Source organism: Dama dama, chromosome 17, assembly GCF_033118175.1.
Source record: "Dama dama isolate Ldn47 chromosome 17, ASM3311817v1, whole genome shotgun sequence".
In the NCBI taxonomy this organism is placed as follows: domain Eukaryota; kingdom Metazoa; phylum Chordata; class Mammalia; order Artiodactyla; family Cervidae; genus Dama; species Dama dama.
In genome coordinates this window covers 37,169,781-37,186,750 of record NC_083697.1, presented here as the reverse complement: position 1 = coordinate 37,186,750, position 16,970 = coordinate 37,169,781, and the positions used below count along the sequence as shown (strand labels likewise).

General features: G+C 37.1%; 1 protein-coding gene across 1 annotated transcript in view; it reads left to right on the top strand.

The window, feature by feature from the left end:
- GRID2 (glutamate ionotropic receptor delta type subunit 2) overlaps positions 1-16,970 on the top strand; it is a 1,497,839-nt gene that overhangs the window by 1,250,199 nt on the left and 230,670 nt on the right. The gene's annotated exons all lie outside the window — the stretch shown is intronic.

Here is a 16,970-nt window from a genome sequence, read left to right as displayed (position 1 = left end):
TTTCATCCCACTGGAATAAATATATAAGTATAAATAAAAAATAAATAAATAAATCTATAATCCATTTTTAGTTTAGTTTTGTACTAGGTGTAAAATTTACATTGAGGTTCACTTTTTGCCTTATGGATATTCATATGTCCAGGAGCTTTTGCTGAAAAAAAAAAAAAAACTATCTTTCCTTTGTTGAAGTGCTTGTGCACCTTTGTAAAGAAAAATCAGTTGGCCTTCTGTGTGAATCTATTTCTGGGTTCCCTATCCTATCCCATTGATCTATGTATCTATCCCTCTGCAAATAACATAGATTTGATTACTGTAGCTTGAAATTAAGGATAGGGATTTCTCTCACTCTTGGTTTTGTTTTTGTTTGGTTTTTTTTGGGGGGGGGAATTATATTAGCTATTTTACTTCCTTTGCCTTTCTGTATAGATTTTAGAATAATTTTCTCTACACTAGCAGAAAAAGTAATGCTAGAATTTTAATAGGAATTGTAGTAAACCTGTATATCAGTTTGGGAACATATTCACATCTTTACTATGCTGAGTCTTCCAATTTATTAATAAAGTATATCTTTCTGTTTATTTAGATTTTTTATTTCTTCTATCAGTATTTTGCAATCTATAGTATATTAGTCTTATATATGATAGAGTTAAATCTAAGTATTTCTTTTTATCCCAGCGATTATAAATGGTATTGGATTTTTAATTTCAGTTTTCACATATTTATTGCTAGTATAAAAATACAATTTTTACATGCTGATTTTATCTTGTGATCTTGCTGTTAGTTCCAGTGGTTCTAGGAGTTTTGGTAGAGTCTTTGAGATTTTTCTATGTAATCCTTCATGCCATTTATAAAACTGAACAGTTACGTCTTTTCCTTTCTCATCTGTATGCCTTTTATTTCCTCTTGTTGCCTTTTCTATGCTGATTAGAACTTTGGGTACTAGGTCAAATAATAGGGTTGACAGTGGACATCTCTAGATTGTTCTCCATCTTGGGGAAAACATTGAGTCTTTCTTTCACTAATAGGTATAAGGTTAACTGGAGGGTTTTTGTAGCTATTCTTTATTGAGTTGACGATATTCTTTTCTATCCCTAGTTTTCTATGTATTTTTATCATGTATGAGTGTTAGATTTTGTCAAATGCTTTGTTTCCCATCAACTGATAGACTCAGATGATTTTTTCTTCTTTAGCCTGTTTGGCAGGTTATATCATTTGATTAGCAATCCATTTTCAAAGTGAGGTAGAGGCCAACTCTGTTTCCCTCTATTTCTTCTCCACCTTTTTTTCCCCTTAATCTTGCTTTTGTGCTTAATTTTCTTCCCTCTATCAAAAATGAGGCAGTAAAAGATCCTGACTTTCCCTGCCTGCAGCTTCACATCTAACTCTCTTTTCTTCTACCTCAACTGTTGCTTCCCTCTATCCATTATCTTCTCATTCAAGTTTACCCTCAAGAGTGAAACATCCAGAAAGTGACTTTCTTTAATCTTTAAAATTAGCTCTAAGCCTCCATTGTTACCTCATGCTATCCAAATAAGGTTCAATTCCATCAGCAGAGCTTATTAAATTATTCAAAAGCTGATGAGTTTCTTTTTTGTTCACGGGTACCAATTGGGTTTCCCTGGTGGCTCAGGCAATAAAGAATCCACCTGCAATGTGGGAGACCTGGGTTCGATCCCAGGAAGATCCCCTGGAAAAGGGCATGGCAACCCACTCCAGTATTACTGCCTGGAGAATCCCCATGGACAGAGGAGCCTGGTGGGCTACAGTCTATGGGTCGCAGAGAGTCAGACATAACTGAGCGACTCAGCACACACAGCACATCAATTAGTCATTTCTCACACTTGTCCATGCCCCATTCAAGCCATAGCCTTGGAGGACATGTCATGCTTCCCTGGAGTTTCCATGCTGTTCCAACCTCCTGAAATGACCCAGAATTCTGTTCTCTTCTGTTCTGTTCTCTCTCTTTTGTTTGCTCAGGCAAAATTAGACATGCATCTTCTCTTTGAAAGTGTACTTTCTTCAAATGCAAGGACTATGTTATATTCCTATTTATGCCCCTAATGCCTCATAGAGTCCCTGGCACAGAGTATTAATAAGAGTAGCTAACACTGTTTTCTATGTGACACACTTTGCTAATGCTTCGCGTAGATTTTCTCATATAATCCTCATAACATTTGCGTGAGAGATATATTATTTTCATCTCCTTTTTGAAGATGACAAAACTAAAACCTGGGGTAGCAAACCCAGGCAATTGGCACTAGAACCTCTGTCTTCACCAATGGGTCATATCCTCTGCAATTAGCAAATACACTAAATTTTTACTGAATGAAATAAATAAATAATATATTCATGAATACTTGAATGAATGAAAATCATCAGGATCATTATAAGTTTCTTTGAAAAATAGTTTTGCAGAGAAGAATTAATGGCTGAATTATATTTAGCCAAGTTAATTCCAGATATTTCTGAGTTACATGGTATCCTAGAAACAGGCACCAGAGACATCGATTTAAGTAAATTTGCATTTAAAATCTCTCCCACTTAGTAGCTGAATGATCTTGTCATTTTCCATAATAATTTTAAGCCTTATTTTCCCTAAGGGTAAGGAGAGAATGGGTTCAACTTCATAACTTCAGTATAAAGAATAAATGGGGGTGAAAAAGATATGAATAACAACACGATTCTCAGACACACACCTAGGATTTGCTTCCATTTTTCTACTTGTTCCCCAGAAGTTCATGCAGATTCCTTGGACTGTTCTTCCCTCCACTTCCATTTTTTGGGGTACTAATAACTATTCTTTTTACCATTCTGTCCCCAGTTTCATACCCTGAATTCTTTCTTTTACCTGGTTCAACTAAACCTCAAGTTTTCCCTATTGCTACTGTTATTGCTCTGACACAGCTACCAACACCCTACCTTACGAGTGTTGTCTTCCTGCCCTGCCCCCTAGTCCTCCAAGCCCCCAGAGGTAATAATAAACAAAACAAACAAACAAACAAAAGACCACTATTAACATAATATCATCTGATCTTAAGCATAGATAAGTACTTAGCCAAATGATTAGCTCTATTGTCTGATTGACAATCACTTTAGCCTGATTAAGAATCAAGATTAAGCTGCTAATGATAGTGACTAACACTAAACCTGGGTCAGGATATCTTCTTATCAAGCAGTTTTCTTTCTTCAATCAATTCAGTTTGTTTGCTATGGCATGTCTGACTCTTTGCAACCCCATGGACTTTTTTCTTTTTTAACTCATCTTTATTGACCCCCTCTTGTAACCTGTAGCTTGTATGCCACTTGCTCTGTGTAGATTTCCCACAGAGTTTTCATAACTAAATTTAGTGGCTCTCCTTTTTGAATGCCTTTACACTCTGAACAATATCTAGTCTTGTACTGGAGTATTATTCGATTTGTTTTACCTTCCTTATTTACGATATATGTTCTCAAGGATGGTTTTATCACCTTTGTATTAATACAGTGCTTAATGTAGTACCTTACTAAGTACACAGTTGGCTATAAGTAAATATTCATTGAATGAATGAACCAGAAAGGAATTTCTCAGTCTCTGGCCTGAAACTATGGAACTCCATGACTTGTTTATATACCTCATAAAAAGTCAGAAAGAAGTATGGAAGTCATTTTTTGTCTTGTTATTCCAGGATAAAACAGGGAGCCTAGAATGTATGTTCCCTCAGTTTCCATTGTCTCTCACCCACTTCAATCTTCCTGTAGGAGGCTTTTTCTTAGCTCTCAGCGGGGAATTGCATACTTTATTAGGAACAACCAAATTCAAGGTGTCTGGAGTGAGCTGGGCCTGATTCATACTGCTTTTTATGTTTTGGTTTAGTACAGAATTGTATAGGCTTAGCTCTGAAGTGCACAGGTATTGCAGACAGAGGAAGACATTCATCTCCTGACTATATTGTTCAGTGTGGAAATGGCTTACTTGTCAAAGAACTTAAGTACTACAGTGATGGATGTGGTATAAACACATAGCCATCTAGATGTTATAGACAGTTTTGTCTTTCTTTTTGGAAAGCAAAAACAGAAACTCTCAGAAGCATACTATTCTTCTAAAGCCACTGAAAGTATGCATTTAATTAAAAATTGTCTCCCAATTTAATATTTGTGACTCTCAGGAACAAGGCTCTTTTAGCATTGTATAGACTCTGTTTACACTGAGCTCACTAAGATGAGAACTTTGCCTCACTCATAGGCTCCCATAACCTCTAAAGATGATCCCCTTCTTATGGACAAGCTGAATCATTCTAAACAAGTCAAATCCTTCTCTTGTTCTCTCTCTCCAACCTTGGTCACCTAAAAACCACTAAGTACTTAAGAATATAAATTCCTGTCTCTCCTCTATTTCTTGTTATTTTCCTTCATGATATGAAGTCAGCCTAATAATTAAGTTATATTTATCATATAATATGTTAAAACATTTATACTTGAGAGCAATGTGTTTAGTCATTTTAGAGATGCCACTGTGTATGGGGCAGGCTTTTTTGAAGTTAGTGTAGAAAAGTTAGTGATGGACAAAAGTGACAGTGGTCTATGCAGGCAGAGTTGTTTGTTCAGCAGAACACTGCTGAAGAGGACTGGAGACCTAGCTTTGAGTGTTCAAGTCTCTTTCCTGCTGTTAGGTAGGAAGGGAAGTTTTTAAACCACTTTGTGCCTTAGTTTTCCATCTTTGACAATGTGATCCAGTCTTTCTCTCACTCCCCAAATATATGTCCTACAGTTTGAATTGTTATTTGCAGTGTCTTTTCAACTATAAATTTTTGTATCAACTATAAAATGAGCTATACTATTAAAGAAGGTCTGAGGAAAGTGATTTTAAAATGTGTTTGCATAGATTACTTAATAAAAAGAAATCCTAGATTTAAAGGCAGAACTGAAAGGAAACTTTTTTTTTTTTTTACCGTTTTTCTCATCCCATTTTTCTTGACCCACCTTTCATTCCCATCATCCCAGCAATCCCGGTGTGCTGACCTCCACCCTCCACTAAATATCTATTTGACCCCATTAGTTCTCTGATTCTCCTAGCTCCTCCACAGGCCCCTGTCATCTAAAGATAGTCAATTTATTTTTAATGGCTTTCTCCTCCACCCCTACACACATACACACACATGCACACATTCACTACACACACCCCTACTATAGGCCCTATTTCTCCAACCCTGATTTTTTAGCCTAAGGACAAGGTTGGAAATCACCAGATGCCCCAGATCATGGCAAGTTTCCAAGAAGGCAAAGAAAAAGATCTGCAGCCAGCTGGCTGAGCTGTTTTTTGGGGTGTTTTTTTGTTTTTGTTTTTGTTTTTTTAATGACAACTGTCATTTTCTGAGAGGGATGCAGAACTCTCAACATTTGCTAATGAAATGAGTATGGAAAGAAAATTTTAAAAACAGTTTGGATATTTGTAATCTGAGTGACTGTGAATAAGACCTGACTCTAAGCGTTAGGATGTGCATTTTATATATGCTTTCAGTTGACATTTTTCAAGAAGGATATATACCTAATTGGGAATAGAGGATAATTTCTCTGGACGATTCCCAAAAAAAATCTTTTTTGGAGAAATCCACAGACCTACTGTACTGCAAAGAAGGAAAACATCTTTGATATTTAGGAAATTTTAAGTTATCAATAGAAACTTGGTCCCCTGCTCTGTATTATGAAGAGCCAGGATTTTTGTTTTAGTAAGATTCATGAGACTCTTCACTGAAACAGTGACCTTTCACCTTATTTTGACAATAGCATATCATTGGGTCTTCAAATAGGCTGTTAAAGTAGCCCTACTGTTATTTCTGATAGATTCTTCCTCTCTAGTTATTTCTTTCACTATGAATAATTTGATACTGTGATTAATGTTTTGAGCTCCTTAAAAAACCTTATAGGGAAAAAAATAACAAGTTACTATTAATTCCTGATTTAAATCCACACTGTATTTTATTTGGATCATTGTTCTATGTAGTAATATTGTGTATTATTGTATCTTAGCTTGTTAGTAGCCCTATTGTGAGGTACTGATCAATGGTTCAATGTCATCCTTGGAGGGTATATTGAATAAAGTTTTTTCCATAAGTCAGTGCTGGCCCTGATTCTAATTATCATTTTTAGTGTTGATTTGAAGTATGGAATAGGGAGTAAACTTATTAAATATGCAGATTACTTTATATTGAGTAGGGGTGATTATTGACTAGAACCACACTACAGAAATTCATAAGGACCTTGACAAATTAAACAAGGTGATTAGAAGTGAGATGAAGTTTAATAGGGACAAATATATGATAATTCACACAGAGATGGAAAGAACAAACAGTGTATGTGTATGTGTGATTTTATAATAGTTCAAAATTGTGGGATATAAGCAGTTTCAGAGTGAATCATCTATCAATTATAAATTTGAAATGTAGCATTGATGTCTATAAGGAAAATGACCAAAGTCACCTAGCAATGTAAAAGTTGTTCAGGACTTTTAAACTACCATAATCTATGTATAAGATCCATAAATTATGCAAAAATTCCAATAGAGAAGAAAAAGATGGCTTAGTTAATTACAAAGCAAAAAAAGCCGGGGGGCGGTGGGGGGGGTGGTCGGGGGCGGTGAGGAGGAGTAATAGATCCTGGGAATAAAACAAAAGGGATTTAGTATTTAACTCAGCAAAGAGAAGGCTGAGGGTGAAAATGAAAACGAAATGTCTTATTAAATAAAGAAATAGAGGTGTCCTAGAGGTGGTGAGTAACTACTGCCCATGGGACCGAGAACAAAATGAGAGGCTTATTTGAATAGGAGGGGTGATGTTAGGCCTGAGTAAGGACTGCCTGGTGTTACATTTTCAAAGCCATAAAAATGCCTTAGGAAGAAAAATAAAGTCAGTTTTGGAGGCTGGCTTATGTGCCTTAAAGAACGTAATCGAATCATGTGATACCTCCAGGAATTCTCTCAACTCTCTGATGTTATGATTGTATAAGGATTCTTTCTTAACATCATTTAAAAATTTGTTGATCCTCAGGGAAATTCTTGGGAATTAGTCAAGTCCTTCCTGTATTCTCAATGATAGAGGAACATAAAAATCAAAGTTCTAATACTGAAGTCTATTGGTTTATTTGAGGATGTTGTCCCAATGAATTTTATAATTAGCTGACCATCAGTAGTAAATATAATGGAATGCTGTCTGCACAAATTTAGGATAATTCCATATTTGTTCATATTGTCCTGTGTAAACAAATATTGCATCTTTTCAATAATGTATAAGAAAGTACACAGGAAAATTGCAGAGTAATTGAATTCACAGGATATTAAGCCTTTTGCAATAGAGTTTTGCTTAATTAGTGTGTATATATGCATAGATGTGTATGTGTATAATAAAAGACTACTTTAACTAATAGGCCATTTAAAATAGAGAACAGGGTCATAAACGATCATTCTGTCAACATGTGGAAAAATATAACGTCTGCCACATATCAGGATTCATGACATGACAAAATTAGTTCCTAGCTTATAATGTGGGACAACAAGTCAGGCAAGACGATCAGATTTTCAGATGACTGTCTTCTCACATTTATATAGCGTTGTCATTTTGGGGAGAGTTTCATCATCATCTTCATTAATTATTGCTTAACAGCCGCCAGAAGGACAGAGTGTTTCCTCCTCCCTCTGGGTTCTCTAAAATGATCTATCATATCCAAGTCCAAATCAACCTCTAAAAGTGTCCAGAAAAATGCAAGCCTGTCAAGTGCAGGAAGATGTTCCATACCGAGTCTGTGACATCCCTCTTCCTCAAATGCATCTATTTTACCTGAATTTCTAGTATTACCTGTGACCATCCTGTCTCTACCATGTGGCAGATGGGGTGCTCCTGATTACTCTTTGGAGGGAAATATTCCTAAATCTCTCAGGAAAAACTTGAAAGGCATCTCTTGGGATATAGCCCTCCATGCCTAGTAATCCACCACTGAGGGACGGTGTTTGGAAGGGGGCAATGTGCTCTACATGACTACATCTACTTTTTGTAGACCAAGCACATTTGGCATTCTGATGGATGTTTAAATAGTTTTTTAAAAACTAAAGATCAAATAAGTATTCTAAAGAAGTTCAGAGCACAAAAATCTGAAGCTGTCTTTTCTGTCATATGCTCTGCTGTACCACAGAAGGCTGGGTGTGTGGGCATGTGAAGGGTATAGGACAGGAGCGGGGAGGAGGGCAGAACAGAGGGACAGGAGAAGGAGGCACCGCTCCAGCCTTATCTGAGCATCCCCCACAGGGAGCCATTCTCATCTGCTGCCCTCCCCTCTCCATCCTCAGTCCTTTTTGGTCCTCTTAGGGCTCCTCTAATAAAGCACCCTCTCCATCCAGGGGACGTCCCTTGGGTCCACCCTGCAGGGATCCTTCAAACTTGTTGGCCTCAGACTTTAGTCTTCAGCTTCTGTCTTGAGAAGGAAGACATGTTGGCACCATGAGAGTGTCGAGACCAGCTCGACAAGCAGGGTTTCCGAAAGCGCGATACGGCGAGAGAATGAGAAACGAGACACAAGAATTCAGAGAAAAGCGAGGATCAGGGGACCAAGACAGCTCCACGGTGAAGGTGCCAAAACTGAATCCAAGCCAGCTTTGTTATACTTTCAGCCGTGAATGAAAGAATATGTGGGGAGTTAAACTATAACTCATGTGGCCTTCAGGGCCAAAGAACAAAATGATCATTAACCATTGAGTAATTAGGAAACAGTGATCAATAACAAATCAGTAACTAAGACTAATATTCTTATCTATAGATTTTCCACCAGATACGTAGAACATGTGACTCTGAGACGCCAGTTGAACAATAGTCTGGGGTCGGTTTTCCAACACCAGGATTATATATTGTTTTCAAGAGTATGAACTGTTCCCTCTGAACTTGTTCCAAGAGTCTCATGTCTTATAGCATCCAGTTTATCAATAATTATAAATTTCTTTTGTGGCCCTTGCCGGGGCCTGCTTTTCTTTTATTCTTCCTGTCTCCTACATGAGCGGTAGAAAGGTGCAAACGCGTTCTCTCCACTAGAGACAACTGTGGCTGGGTTCCTCCTAAATTAACTGGTCCCATAAATTGTACTTTCTTAGGCTATATAGTCTCACCTTCTATGAGAGAATTGTATTTCTGCCACTAGTATGACTTTGACCTTTTTAAAATAAGAAACCTAGCATCATTGGGCTAAAGAACATTCAACTCTTTCCTGAGCTGGCTTTCATTAAATAGCAGTTGCCCTCATTCACTTAAAATAGCTCCTCAGTATGGACTGAGCCATCTGTAAACCAAATTTTCTTCTGACATCAGGGAGTGTTAGAGTCCCACTTACCTCACCATTTACCCTTGATACCCTATGTCTCATCAGACTTCCTTTCCAAACTTGTATCTGAGGAGTTGGGAGAAATTCACTGAGAAGGAGCGACTAAGATACAGAATGTGGTTTCTCAAGTGACAATTGAGCTAATTGGCAGATAGGACACTGGAAAGCCTTTCCATATGTTTTTTCTGCTCTCCTATGAGTAGAGCATTCCTCTTCTCGAGAGACTTCTTCTTCTTTACGTAAATACTTAACCCTTGAAAGAAAGAAAAAATAACTCCAGTATTACCAGAGGGTTTCCCAGGTGGTGCTAGTGGTAAAGATCCTGCCTGCCAATGCAGGAGACATAAGAGAAGCAGGTTCCATCCCTGGGTCGGGAAGATCCCCTGGAGTAGGAAATGGCAACCCACTTCAGTAATCTTCATGGACAGAGGAGCCTGGAGGGCTATAATCCATAGGGTCGCAAAGAGTCATATATGACTGAGTGACTGAGGATGCCCATGACCACACATTACCAAAGGTGACTGTTCTTTGTTTCGGTCTGTATCTCTTCTTTTGGAGAAGGCAATGGCACCCCACTCCAGTACTCTTGCCTGGAAAATCCGATGGACGGAGGAGCCTGGTAGGCTGCAGTCCATCGGGTCGCTACGAGTCAGACATGACTGAGCGACTTCACTTTCACTTTTTACTTTCATGCAATGGAGAAGGAAATGGCAACCCACTCCAGTATTCTTGCCTTGAGAACCCCAGGGATGGGGGAGCCTGGTGGGCTGCCGTCTATGGGGTCGCACAGTGTCGGACACGACTGAAGTGACTTAGCAGCAGTAGCAGCAGCAGCATCTCTTCTTTAGCTCCTAAAACCATAGATTCTTTCTTTTATATATTTTTTTATTATTTCCTTTAGCAGAGTTAGTTGAGCAGTTTTCTTCATCATTTCAGTTTCTTTCTGATATCTTAATCAGAAATCATTCATCGCATCTACCACTAAATTGTCAGATCTGTTTCCACACTACTTAAATAAGTATCTGTCTCAGGAATAGACATTCCATCTTGTACTGGACCCCTTGTCTACCAGAATCTTGGACTATACCTCAGCTTTTTCTGATATTTTGTTTCAGTACTATTTGTTTAAATTTTCTTTTTATTTGTCTTGCCTCTGAATTCATTTATGGCAAAACATCTTGTCACACAACTCACTGGTAGTCCAATAAAGCTTCTGCAGCTGATTGTAATACAGAAAGGCTTTCTAAAGTTCTCTTTCATAAAGTTTTGTTTTCTAAATAAAGTTTTTTTCTTTTTAACTACACAATACTTTTGACCACCATTAATCACCCACAGAATGGCTGGTAATATATAGTAAAAACTCCATTTTTATGCAACACTGGTTTAATGGGAATGCTGGCTGTCCAAGATGAAAGCATTTTCCTAGTAAAGAAATGTAGCCAAAACAAATGAACCTCATTGATTGCTGTTTTCCAGACCCTGGGCTAGGTTCTGAGTTTCAAGACAGATAAAAAACAAATAAATAACATTAAAAATAAAAAATCTCATGAGAATCAGTAACATGTATTCTAATGAGGTAAACAAAGAAGTAAAATTTCAAAACACAATGCTAAGATGTGAACATATTTTAAGTATTAGAAGAGCACAGAAGAGACATCAGAATTTGATCTTGAAAGGAAGAAATTCACCAAGAAGATGAGCAAACATGCTGGGAAAACACCTACCAAGCAAGGAATGGTGAAATAGTCTGTTTGCCCTGTAATTGAATATGAATGAGGCAAAAGGTTATTTCTGAAAATGGGGAAAAAAGTTTTTAGGGCAAATTTTGGAAGGATCTTGAATGCTATGGAGTTTGAACCATTTTTTAAGGGCAGTGGGTTATAAAGGAAGTATTTAAAAAAGGCAGAGATAGGATCAGGTTTGCATATCAGAAAGAATACTGTTAGCTGTGAAGGCTGGATTAGAAGTAGGTGGGAGTAGAGGTAGGGGAAAAGCTTAGAAATAATTTTCAAGGTAGAAATGATGAGGATACTGGCAATGGGAAGGCAAAGGTAAGATTTAGGAGGTAAAATTTACAAAACTTGATGAGAAGTTAGAGTGAGGCATTAGAGAGAAAGGCCACAGGTGAGGAAGAGCTTTAGCTGAGAATAAGTCTATTGGTGGGAAAAGTTTAAAAATGGCAATTCTTGAAATCATAATAGAGGACAAACTAACAGTAATAATAGTAATAATAACTGCAAGGATCAGTAATTGAGCTCTTAAAGAGTACGTTTTAAGGTAAGTGTCTTATATCAAAATCTACTACAAACCTCCAGATATTTTATTATAAAATTATTATTTCTCCTATTTAACAGGGAAAGGAATTGCGATTTGGAGAATTTTAATTTGCTCGAGGATTGACACTTCAATCTTTATATTTCAGAACCTGTGTTTAGAAGCTGAGAGGTTGCCCACTGCAGAGGTTGGCAGTACCTCTCAGGGGTAGGCCTGCCTTACCTGACCACCTCAGTCTAGTTTCCAACTCTTTTTTCTGCTTCTTGTGTCTCAACATCACTAGTGTTCACTCTGCAGACCCTCTATCACGGCGTGTAGTTGTTCTTTAAGCTGTTAAATTTTGGAGCACTTTTCCTGCTTGGAAAACCTGCCTCCGTACCCGGCCAACAACAGTGCTCAGCCACTGCGACCAATGAAACACAGTAGGCACCAGTGGGCTCTAAGTGGTTGCTATACTGGGCCCTTGGCGCTACAATAAAATCTGTCCTTTGGCAGATGCTGAAATTACCATCCAGAGGAGGAAACTGGGGAGAGAGTGTGGGAGGAAAAGCCTGAGATGAGTTGGAGGACACTTTTAATGTATCTGCTTGTTTGTCTCTCTTCCCCTGTCAGCCCCTGGCCTGAAGCATCCAGCGCCTATCCTGTCAACCATTTTTCTCTCCCTGAAGAAAAATCCTTCTGATGGGATAACTTGAGTCGAGTGCTCCATTACATTACAAATATTAGACTTAAAATTCCCCAGAACTGGAGCTGGCAGCTCACTCTTGTCATTTGTTGGTGAGCATTCCATGCAACAAGGTGCAAATGTGAAACAGAAAAAAGAAAGAAAGAAAGAAAGGGAGAGAAAAAGAGAGGGAGGGAGGGGAGGGGGAGAAAGAAGGAAAGAGAGAGAGAAAGGGAGAGGAGATGTAAAAGAAAGGCCTATGAGAGTTATTTTAAAGTTTATATGGATAAGAGCTATTCTCCTATTGAAAGAAAATAGGTATAAATATGAGTGAAAGTTCATGGCAGTGGGGATGGACATTAGATTTTTAACTAATTGACAGCTTTAAAAATCTAAGCAGCAACACATTCATTGTAATTACACTGACAAAGTCATGTAAATGTCACAAAGAATTTGCCATGAAAAAAATTATGACCATTTAGTATCCTAAGTTCATACATTCTTATACTTGGAAAAGTGATGAGACGTTAACTCAACTCTAATTCATGAATCTCCTTGTTAGTAGTTGTCCTCCTGCCACACACACCAAAAAAAAAAGTCCATTAGAAATCATTAAATAGTGCATTATAAGGTGAGGAATTATTATAATAATAGTCTTTGTATGAAAACAATAGATAGCTTGAACAAACACTGACGTGACATGTCCTAAAATCATCACTTTTTGAGGACGCTGTTACTCTCCCCATTTATAGATGAGGAAAGTAAGGTTAACAGGGGTACTTAACATCACACGGCTTACTAATAAGAGACCTGCTTGACTTTAAAATCTAACCTACCCAATATCAAAGCTACTGCTATCAGATATAGCTAATATCAGACTATCACATGTATCAAAATTAATTTTCAATGCTTGAAAGGTTTTAAATATTTTTCTTCCCATGGAAAGAGTTTGTAATCAGCCTAGATCCACCCAAATACCTAAAATTTAATTTCACAGAAGTGCCCTAAATTACAGCTTCTTAATATTTGTAATGTTCTTGTAAGTAACTAAATACCACTTACCTATCAGACAGTATTGTTTAGTATAGAACATGGGTATATTAAATAAAAGAAGAATTTCAGTAAGATGTTGAGAAAATAAGGCTGATTAAACTGGAAAAACATTTGCTTTCTTTTATACGTATAGCTGTGGACATTCATTTTTACTGTGTGTATGAGTTGGGGTGTGGGGCTAGTGGAGGGCTCAGGGCTCATGGATTCGCAGAGTGATTGCGGAGTTTTGTGTGTGTTTGGGCTTCCCACGTGGCTCGGCAGTAAAGAATCTGCCTGCAGTGCAGGAGACCTGGATTGGATTCCTGGGTTGGAAAGATTCTCTGGAGATGGAAATGGCAACCCACTCCAGTATTCTTGCCTGGAGAATCCCACGGACAGAGGAGTCGAGTGGTCTACAGTCCATGGGGACACGACTGAGCACCCACAGCACAGCATGTGCATGTATATGGGTTTTGTGTGGTTAGGCGGAAAGACAGAATATATCAGTATGAGTATATTTACAGCTAACTCTTCTCTGAAATGCTCTAGATTTTCCCATTTCTTCTGTGTCCTGGGTAAACGTTGCCAATTCTTAGAAAAGAAATGTCAATATTTGGCAAGGTAAATTAATCTATGTGTTAGGTGCTTGTGAACTATTTTATAATTGTGTAGCGTTTTAAAACAATTATTTGGCATGTCTAAATAATATCTACTCAGATGTTGACCTTACGATATAGTGGTTTTGAGGATTACCCCTTGTGAAATAACCTACTTAATTTGTTTAGGGCCTCATAATATAGCATTTCTGCTGATCTAAAATCTTATGAGCATGAAAATAACAAAATTACTACTTATAATAGGTCCTTTCTTTCTCTGTTGGGCTCCTAAAACAACTTTCTTTTTCTGTGATAAGCTATTTGTGTTCACTTCATTTTGCTTCATTTTATTTTTGTCACCTTTGGTGTGCTATCTTGGTGTACTATGATGGAACGACACTGAGTCAGACAAGCTGTAATTTTTATTGCAGGCATATCTCATGGCACATTTATAAGCTGAACTTGATATCAGAAATGAAGCTAGAGAGAACATGCCTTTGTTCTAAGTTACAAAATGTTCTGCTATTCTGAATTTGAAATATGTTGAAAATAAACTGCCTCTTTCTGACATCAAGAACGTCACATAGGAAACCTATCAAGATATTGCTTTAAAATTTCTGAGTGTATAAAACAGTTTTGCCAGCTAAGAACCTGTATTATAATTCTATATTCACATTTAAAGCTAATATTCAAAGTGATACCATGGCACAAAAATTTGCTTGTATTAAAGATCCAAGCAATTGATTTCAGTTTTCTTTTCATGGAAAGCTAAGAAGGAGCATTAATTTATTTAGCAGTATTTTACTCGTATGACTATTTGAGCAAACCAGTTACATATTTAGATATAGACATAAACATTTTTTTCACCAATACGTTATGATCTTGCCAAGTGGAAACCTTTGGAAAGTTATGATCGAGACTGATTGCCAGAAACTATGGGGCAGAAAATGGCCAATCATATCCAGGGGGGGTTTCTGGTGAATCCTAACATGGCTTTCTCCAATCCTAACATTACCTTCAGGTTCTAGAAAGCTCAGGCTGGGTATAACTACCTAACCTTGCTCTTCCATTTGTAGATATTGAATGAATGAAATCTGCTATCATAATCTTTATTGACAAGTTTCATTTCTTCCCCCTGTGTAACCAGTTTAAAGCACATCACTATACATTGGGAAATATGTTAGAATGTTAGTTTTGAATATAGTTTTACTTCTTCTACTAGAAACAGTAATAAATTAGAAATAAACTGTTCTTTTAAAACAAAATTCTTATTGCTATACTAGTACCAAGGTAAGTTATGGTACGTTCCAGCAGCAGAGGCCCTGTCACTCTGGTACTAGGCTACACTCTTAACGATGGGCAACTCACTTTTATTCTTGCTTCTGCCCTCAATTATTTATCTATATTGTCACTTTTTCTTTTACAAATGCAGAATTATCTCAATAATTGTAGGATATTCCAGAAAATTCTCCCCTTCAAATAGTCTGTTTTACTTTCTTTATTTTACCTCCTTCAAGGAATGAGCAAGCAAAGGAATCTATTGTTTGTTCTTACTTCCCCTTGCTGCTGCAGGGTCCCCAATAAAGCTTTGCTTGCAAAAGGAAAAAAAATAGTAATTTTTAAATTCATCATTTTATGAAGCAGAAGTGTAGAGCAAAAAGGAATTACCATGGTATCACTCATTTCCATAGAGTAGATGATACACATCAACAACATAAAACTCAATAAAATGCAGACTAAATTTTGCTGAAAGTTACCATTAAAAACTGGCACAAATATTCCTTTAATAAACAAGGCCCATAATGTATTGTTTGCAACACAATTTTGCACATGATGAAAATTTGTGATCTGCAAGGGTATTCCCAATACTCTTACCCAATGCTAGTGTTGCTTGCAAAGACCCCCAGGAAATCATTAGCAAACTCCATCTAGAAACAGACCAAAAGGTCAGAGGTATACATAATATGACATTCATGGCCCGTGGTTTTATAGGGCTGTGGGTATTTGTTCTTGTTCAAAATATGGTATAGTGCTTCAAAGCATCTGCTCCCATTCTTAGAGGTTAGTGAATTTGAAGCATGCCAGCATCTAATTTTAAACAGTATGCCAAAGACACATATTTGTTCTTAAATGTCAGTCATTAGAGTGGGGTGCCTACACAAATTCAGTGAGTTCCAGTGAAGTGGTAATTGGTTCTCCAAGTTAGATAGTATGAGTGTCTTATCAGAAACTCAAATATAAGGAAATTGACCATCAATTTAGAGACGAATAACCTGGGACAAGCAGATACCGTCTGTAACTTACAGATTGATTTGAAAATCCTGGAACATTATTCTGTAAAAGAGAAAGCTAAAAACATATTCAGCTTTGCAAAAGCATGAAATTTACTCTATTTTAATACAAATAGAAATCTCTCTCTCACACATACACACACACACACACTTAAAGCAAATCTAGCAAAAATAAATAAATAAATATAGAGATACAAGTCAGCATCTTGCAGTAGAAATATGGTTTTCGGAGTTGGTCAGATCTACATTTGAATTCTGTCTTTATCCTTCAATGGCCGTGCCACAGTAAGCTAATCCTCTATTCCCTGTACCTAAGTTTTCTTATCTATAAAATAGGTGAAATAGTTCTGAACATGCGGCATAGCTGTAAGGATAATGTATGCCAACTGCATAGCATGTATGGAGTAGCCACTCAATAAGTAATGACTATTACAAATACTAGTTTTTAAGTATACACCTACCCAAACATGTTGTTTATACAAAATGTAATTATTTTATAAAAATGCTGAAGCCTTGTCACCTAAAAGAACATAAGCTTAAAGCTTGCAACATACTGAAATTTTAAAAAACTATATGATTATATAGCAATATAATTTCATGTTTCTTTGCTTTGATAGTGATTGCTTGATTTTTTTTTTTTTCCCCTCACAGCAGGGGGGAGAAAAATAGCCTTGCTCTATCACTCGAAATTTCCACCTTTCCTTTAGTAATGATTTTTGTCTTCTTGTGATCCATGTAGGTTCTATACACCCTTACAGCAATTCTCTTTCTATATTA